At 47.7% G+C, this 8,403-nt stretch overlaps 1 pseudogene; it reads left to right on the forward strand.

Moving 5' to 3' along the window:
- The first annotated feature begins 3,269 nt into the window (after window positions 1–3,269).
- LOC118588622 lies at window positions 3,270–6,887 on the forward strand (annotated as a pseudogene).
- The last annotated feature ends 1,516 nt before the right edge of the window (window positions 6,888–8,403 follow it).

The raw sequence follows: 8,403 nt of genomic DNA on the forward strand, positions 1-8,403 counted from the left end.
TCTAATTATTGCTAATGAGACTACATTCTCTCCCTTTCTTCCCAAACATATGTGTTCATTTGTGAATTCTCTACTTTAATTCTTTGTTCTTGTACCTGGTAGGATCTGGCTAACTTCTCAAGTGTCATGAGCACATGGACACACACACACACACACACACACACACACACACACACACCAGAACTCTTTCTGCACTGCCTCCTCAGGCTTGCTGCTCACTTGCTGTCTCCGGCATGTGCCACATTTTTCTGCCGTTGACTCCATCCATTTCTTTCTCTGTGATCTTTTCTGACGCTTCTAAGTTTAACCAACCTATTCTCCCAAGAGGTCTGATAAATATTCAAGTCTTTCTCCCTCCGTGGTTTGGCTTTTTAAAAATATCCCATTCTCTTGGGCATCTGGAATGCATTTTGGAGCAAGGCGGCAGCGCTGCGCCATGCAGAAGGTTCCAAACGCTGGTCTACAGCCTGTGAGAGGAGGGGCCTCATTTGCACTTCCAAGTCATTTGGCTTGACCTGGCCTACTTCTCTCCTCAGGCCATAGCAGAGAGACCCGAGCACCTGGAAAGTATATGGGCTGAGGTCCTCTCTCCACCAGCTACAGAGTTGCTACTGTAGCTGTGCAGAGTCAGCATATCATGTGTTCTAGAGTTCTCTCTGCTTGCCACACATTGGGCCACTGACGTAGGCTATCAGACATCCCCACGAGATAGCAACTATCTCCATTTGATAGATGAAGAAACTGAGGCTTAAGCGACTTATCCAAGGTCATATACTAGAGTACTGGTGATTTATATTCTTCCTGAGCCTCATTTTCTCTGGTTATTCAGGATCTCACCTTCTGGCTGCTAATAACCTAAATGTGCTGGTTGTTATGAAATTAAGTAGGATGGCTTTAAGTTAATATCATCCTTCCTCTCTCAAGCATATTCAAGAGTACCTAGAGTAAACAAAGCACTGGAGAATGTCTACTTCCAAGAGAGTGCCACACGACCCCACTGACCCCAAACCATTGCCACCGTGGTGAGCATGAATTCCCATGTACTGCCTGGGGTGACTGGCTTTGGGCTTGCTCAGTAAGAGTACAGGTCAGTCTAGAGAAACAGAGTTTGGGGCCACACCAGGAATCCCACTTGTGTGTCCTCTTGTTTAGGACGCTTTTCATATTTGGACTTGGACTCCTGAGTGAGGAGGCTTGTGATAGAGGACCGAGTGGAAAGGCACAAGGGAACATGGCAGTGACATTACTTTAGTGGGCTGTCAAAACAGGGTGACGATTTTGACTACTCTATGCTCCCAGCATACTTCTGACACCATGTGGACAAGGGTCCCCAAGTCCCAAGCAAATACTTGCTTCTCCAGAGGATACTAGTTGGGACCCTCTAACCCAGCTCAGTCCTTCTACCTGAAGGGAAAGTCAGCCCCACAGATCAAGTGCTTATACCCCAAGGCTGCCTCTCAGTGACAGGCAGTATGTGACTTGGGTCTCAGCCATCTGGTCCATTCCCTCGGATCTCCTAAGCAGCTAATGGAACAGAGGGATCCATAGGCTAATGAGAATGGGTTATTATGGGGAAAAGACACAAAGAAGAAGAGGAAAAGATATGCAGAGCAAAATATGGGCGAGGAGACAGTGGTTGCTATGAATCCTTCCCTGGCCTCAGCTCTCTGGAAACCCTCCCATCCCTGGCCTTTTGGATTACTGTGGTGCATGACTGAGGTCATGAGTCCGCTTAACCTTCAACGACATTCTCCGTTCGAGAGGATGGGGAACAGGAGTTCTTGCTTTGGTGTGCTTTGGTGACCAGTCCCATCCTGCAGCTACCTCAGACCTGTCAGCCCATGAAGATTTGGTGATTCGCTAAAGGGGCCAGAGCACATTCCAGAAATCTCCTGGGAGGAGAGCTGGAGGCTACAGAGAAGCAGGAAGAACAGGGTCTATTCTAGAGCCCAGCGTGGACGCCAGCAGCTCCAGCCACAGGACAAAAAGGGCTCTACTTTCAACAAGGACTCTAGGCCATTTTATGAACTTCCAAGCCAGCAGCTCAAGCAACTCCGTGAAAAGGCAGGCATAGAGAGTGACAGGGACTCAGGAGAAGTTGCCTTCTGGCTCAGGAATGGCCTTGCTACAGATGTGTCTTCCTCTGGTAAATAAAATCAACAAACAGGAAAAGAGTTTTAAAGAGCTACACCAAGCCTTTCCTCTGTAATGGAGGATACTCCAGATACTGCATTCCTTGGGTTAAAACTGACTCGGATAAGATGGGAAGTCTTCAGCCTCCATCGTGTCATGGAGTAGGGCACGGTGAGAATAAAGATCCAGAGACAGCAGTGACTGGGGATGGCCTAGAGCTTGGGACAGCTCTCTGGCAAACAAGCCCCACCCTCACCCAGCTACGCAAATGCAGAGGACTATCTTAAGGCTTATCTGTTTATTTGCCAATTGTTTAAGAGCATCCATGCAAAAAGTTTAAAAATCACATCAAAACACAGACATATGTGTAGGAAGGGGAAACCGTCCATAAGCCTGTTAGCAAGTAACAGCCACTGCACATGAATTCCTTTCTAGGCTTAAAAAAATTAATTACATTAAAAATTTTTTTAAGTTAATTTATTTATTGTATTGTGCACACACATGCATGTGAGTGCATACATGTCACAGTACATGTGTAGAGGTGAGAAGACATCTTGCAAGAGTTGGTTCTTACCATGTAGGTCCTGGGGACCAAACTCAGGTCATCTGGTCTGGCAGCAAGCACCTTTGGCTGCTGGGCCGTCTCTACAGCCTAGCTTCTGTTTTCAGGTCAGTGCAAGCCTTGGCAATATGAATCTGTTTCCCAACTGGGAGGGACAGGGCCCATTACATACAGAAAGCATATACATTTCTGATTCTAAAAATGGAATATGCTCACTGGAGAAAGTCTAAAAATTGCAACAAAAGAATGAAGAAAATGGACTCAAAATACGTTAAAATCCTACCACAAAGAGAATTAACATAGTGATGTCCCCACAGGCCTTTCTCTTTACGTCTCTGAGTATGGTATATGTGTTTACTTAATTTTATTCTTTACTTTCCTCAATCTAAGTATTTTCTCATGTTACTACTCATTCTTTCAATGCTACAGAACGTTCTTAGTATAGATATTACATAACATATTAAGCTATTTCCTTTATGGTGAACGTTTGATTTTCTGCTAATTCTGTTTTGAAAACCTTTGCCCACAGCTCTTTTATTTCTTTAGGACTGAGTCCTTCAAGACCAGCTACTAGATGGAACAGTTTAACTCCTCTGGAGAGTACTTATCTTTGTGGACACTTAGCATTGCTCCCCCTGGGGCCCGCTTCACCATGCCCTTGACTGCCCGCCTGCTCACTTTACAAAAGGCTAGTGTTAATGGAGTAGTGTGTTATCCCTAGCCAGCACCCCAAACCTCAAGTATCTTCCTACACAAGGCTCTGCAACGCTTTCTCTAGATAGATTCCCTCCCCTCCCCCACTCCTTGCTAAGACAAAGGGTCTTTAAACTCAGAGGATGAGGGCCCCACCCCTAGGTGAGGAGATACAAGCAGTTAAGAACCCTCAAGAGAGGGACTATTGGTCTTACCTTATTTGGTCATCCAATAAGGAGATCAAAGTCCTAGAAATAGGTACTTGCAGACAATGCTGAACAGAACCAGCAAATTGTTTACATGTTTATTTGTTTAGACATAATGCAGTATAATGGTTAAAAAAGAGGAGGTCTGGAAGTGGGGGTGGCGCACATGTGGTAGAGGGAGGAAGGAGGAGAGGGAGGGGAGGGGAGACATGAAGCAGGTATATTTTAATTACATATTTTTAAAAAGGGTTTTCCAGACAGGATTTCTCTGTGTAGCCTTGGCTGTCTTGGAACTCACTCGGTAGACCAGGCTGGCCTTGAACTTACAGTGATCTGCCTGCCTCTGCCTCCTGAGTGATGGGATTAAAAGCGTGTGCCACCACCGCCCAGATTAATTACATGCATTTTTTAAATCATAGGATAATTTCAACTTCAAAAGATTGGGAAACTGGTTTATAAAACCCTCAGCTCTCTGAGCCTCTTCCTTGTGTACAATGGGCACAGTGTCCACCCTGCAGAGTCAGGGCAACCAGTGACCAAGCAAAGGACAGCACATTCACTGTTAAGCCCCATGCATGCGTAGCCCACAGCAGGTGCCAGAGCTCGTCCCATGCAACGCCCCCCCCCCCCTTGTTTTTGGCATTCTGCTTTATCCTCAACCTGAAAGCCATTCCACAGTCAGGAGACTGGGTTTTTATCTGAGGAAGCCAGAACTCTGAGAAGCAAATTAACTCGCCTAAGCCATGATAGCTGGGAACTGACCAAGTAAGGCCCACACCCGTGGTCTAAAAGGGGGATAAAGCTAGGCCAAATGGGGCCTGCACATCTGGTTTACTTGGCCTACAAAGCCAAAAAATAAGGGGAAAAAGTAAATAGGATAAAATCAAATAAAGCCAGCCTTCAAATTTCACATCAGCGCGGTATAGGATTTCTAGCTCTCTGGAAACAGAACGGGTGGGAGGGGCTTGGTGGTGACCAAGCCCCTTGCAAAAGCCAGGGTCTTGGATTCCCCAGGTCCACAGGCTGTGTGGATTCCAGACCTGCCTGTTCTGGTGCACTGACCCACTCAGCTCTAGGGAATCTAAGTTTTCTGCCGGGCTCCCAGGCCCATGCTCCTGCTAACCTGGGTCCGCTTGCACCCAGAGGCCCGGGAATGGCCCATTGCATGAGCCGCTGCTGAGCGGCCGGTCCTGCGGCTGGGCTATTGCAGTCCAGGAATCTGGACGTGAGTTGTTCTCCGCCCAGCCACATGCATTCGGGGTGAGCTCACCCTGGCTCGCTGCCTCCTTCCCCCAATCTCTCCAATTAAAAACATATTACCTTCCCGCTCCGCCCGGAGCAGCCCTGGGCCGCAGCTTTATTTTATAAACACATTTAGACACGTTCAAAAAGGAATGATTCATGCTGGACCTGAGCACTGCGAAACGCGAGGCCGGCTGAGCGCTTTCACAGGGCAAGCATCCTGCACTGGACCAGGCCTGGCCCTCTGGGGGTATCATCTCTCCTGCGCCAGGTCGGGGGATTACCTGGATGCAGCTGGAAGGACTTACCCACACGGCCACCTTTCGGCACCCCTAGCACAGCCCCAGCCACCACAAGCTCTTGGAAGGGCAAGATGCAGGCCCAGTCCCCCACCACCACCCCAGGAAGCCTCCTGGGGTGCCCAACTACCATTGGCCCCTCCTCCTCTCCGGTTCTTCTGTAGGCTCAGGTTCTCTCTCTCTCTCTCTCATCAAAATCTGAATTCCTTCCTTTTACCCACTCCTGAACTGTCCTTCAGGGTTTTGTAGCTTATTTCCAGAGTGTCTGTCTCCAGGGCCCTGAAAGGCAAGTGGCAGGTGTCAGAGAATAGAAATAATTCCGTGAATTGGAATTGACTGTATTCAGCATAGGTCCTTAGTGACTTACATATAATCTTTCATTTAATTCTCTGGAGAGCCCAATAAGGCGGATGTTGTTTGGCATAAGCCCATTTCACAGATGAGGACATGGAAGCCTGGTAGGATTTGATTCAGGCAAGTCTACCAGTAGGGATCTGCGTTAGCTGTCAGAAGTGGGGCCATGAGTTCTTGTCACTTTACAAACCAAGAGGCTAAGGCAGAGAGAGGCAGATTTCTCAGTCTGGCAAAGAGCCCTGACTCTTGTGCCACACTGTAGGGCATCATACATGGAGTAACAGGAATTGAATGGGATCTTTGAAGGAAGGTGTGAGTGGCTACCTCCTTAGAGTGTTATTACCACAGCTACATCTTCTGTTGACAACCTTTAGATGTCTCTATGCATTTTTGGTGTGTGTGTATGTGTGGATGCAGGGGTGAGGGTCAGAGCACAACTTATTCTCTCCTTCCACCTTGTAGGTCCAGGGGATCAAGCTCAGACCATCAGGCTTGGCCACACTTTACCCGCTGAGCTGTCTCGCTGGCCCTGCCAGGACTCCAGGTCTGAATCCTTCACAAAGATGACAGTCCATGCAACCAAGCTGTCCAAGCATGTGAGGATGCAGAGCTTGGAGAACGCTCATGACAGAACTAGAGAAGGTACACTGTGGAAGTCAGCCTGTCAGCGTCCTTCTAAGTAAACATACTTTTGCCATGGGACCCAGCAACTGTGCATCCTGACTTTTTTTTTTTTTTTTTAAACATAAATGAGGTCAAAACTAATGCCCTGAGCAGTCTTGGAGTAATCCAGGAGTGCTACTCTGATCTTTGTTGACAAGGATAACGAAGAACCAGGTAGCCGTTTGGCATCTAAGGATGGGTTGAACCTGGGGTCTGGGGTCAAGGCCTTAGATGGGAAGTTGCAGCTTTCAAAGCCACAAGTTGGCAAAGTGTTCAATGTTTCAGCCCTGCCTAAAGCCAGCAGAAAGGCTTTGGGAATGGTCAACAGAGCTACAGAAAAGCCAGTGAAGACTAATAGACCCCTCAAACAAAAATAGCCAACTTTGACTGTGAAAAAGATCACTGAGAAGGTTGCGAAGACACAGGTCTCCCTTCCTGCTTCTGATGATACCGACCCAGAAATAGAGAAGTTCTTCCCCTTCAGTCCTCTAGATTTTGAGAATTTTGACCTGCCTGAGGAGCACCAGATTGCACAGCTCCCCTTGAATCTCCTTGAATCAGCCTCTCATGATCCTGAATGAGGAGAGCAGGCTTGAGAAGCTGCTGCACCTGGACGCCCCTTCGCCTCTGAAGACACCCTTTCTCCCACAGGAATCTAATCCGATGCAATCTCCCAGCATTCCCTCTATCCTGAATGTTGAGCTACCGCCTGTTTGTTACGATGCAGATATTTAAACTTACTCTTTTGTAGTTTAAGTATGCTGTATTAATAAAGCATTTGTGCATGTAAAAAACAAAAACAAAAACAAAAATAAAACAAAAACTAATGCCCCACAGAAGCCCGCACACAAATAGTTACAGGAACTTTATTCACTGCCCAGACTTGGAAGCCACAAAGACTTCAAGAGGTGGGTAGATAAGAAATTGATTCATCAGGCTGAGGATCTCATCGCTGCCTTCTTGAGCCCAACTCTCTAGCATGGCACAGCTGTGAGAATTAAAATAGAAAGAATCTTGAGAGGTGGATTTTCAATTTCATCTGTTTCCACAATAAAACACTCTAACCCAAAGCAGCTTGGGGGAGTGTCTTTGCTACTGTTCTGTTACTGTGAAAAGACATCATGACCACGGGAACTCTTACAAAAGAAAGCATTTAATTGGGGCTCGCTTACAGTTTCAGAGTTTAGTCCATTATGTCACGGTGGGGAGCATGGCGGCACACAGGCAGACAGGGTGCTGGAGAGGCTGAGAGTTCTACATCTGGATTTGCTGGTAGCAGGAAGAGAGGGACACTGAGCCTGGCTCTGGCTTTTGAAAACCAGAACCCACCTCCAATGACACTCTTCCTCCAACAAGGCCGCACCTACACCACACCCAACATAAGCCACACCTCCTAATATCTCTCCCCCTGATGGCCAAGCATTCAAATATGTGAGCGATGGGAGCCATTCTTACTCAAACCGCCACAGGGAGGAAGTTATTTTAACTTGTCAGTTACAGTCCATCATTGAGGGAAGCCAGGGCAGGAACCTAAGCAGGATCTTGAAGCAGCCATGAAGGGATGCTACCTGTCAATGTACTTATAGGCTCATGCTTAGCTGGCTTTCCTACACAGTCCAGGACCACCTGCCCAGGGAATGGTGCTGTCCACAGTGGGCTGTACCCTCCTTCATCAATTAACAGTCGAGACCACCCCACCAAGACATGCACACAGGCAGATGTGATCGAGGCAGGTCTCCCTTCTCAGGCAACTCTAGGCTGTATCAGGTTGACAGTGAAAGTTAACTAAGACAAGTGGGACACCTTGAGCAGGTGGGTCTCCTGAGTCCTAGCTCTAGAGTCTGGGGACTGGAACCAAACACTTGGAGCCATGCGAACAGAGTGATATTTGGCAGCCCTTCTTCATACAGGCAGTGGAGGTTTACAAACACAAAGTGGGCTGGCAGGCTGTGTAGGGTCCTCAGCAATTACCTCCACACTCCACCCTGAGGACTGAGGGCCTTCCTCCTGGGCCTTGACCACTTGTGATACAAACTGCACCTTGCCTCTGTGTGACCGTTCCTCCAGGCACTGTAACTCCAGGCTAATCAGGAGAATAGTGTCATAGAAACTTCCATGAGAGGCATCCTTTAAAACACAGGCTAGAGGGCTGGAGAGATGGCTCAGCCGTTAAAGGCTAGGCTCACAACCAAAAATATAAAACACAGGCTAGGAGTTAAGGAAAGTGCTACAGCCATGAACAGCCTAAGGG

This window comes from Onychomys torridus, chromosome 8 (genome assembly GCF_903995425.1).
Source record: "Onychomys torridus chromosome 8, mOncTor1.1, whole genome shotgun sequence".
NCBI classification, from domain to species: domain Eukaryota; kingdom Metazoa; phylum Chordata; class Mammalia; order Rodentia; family Cricetidae; genus Onychomys; species Onychomys torridus.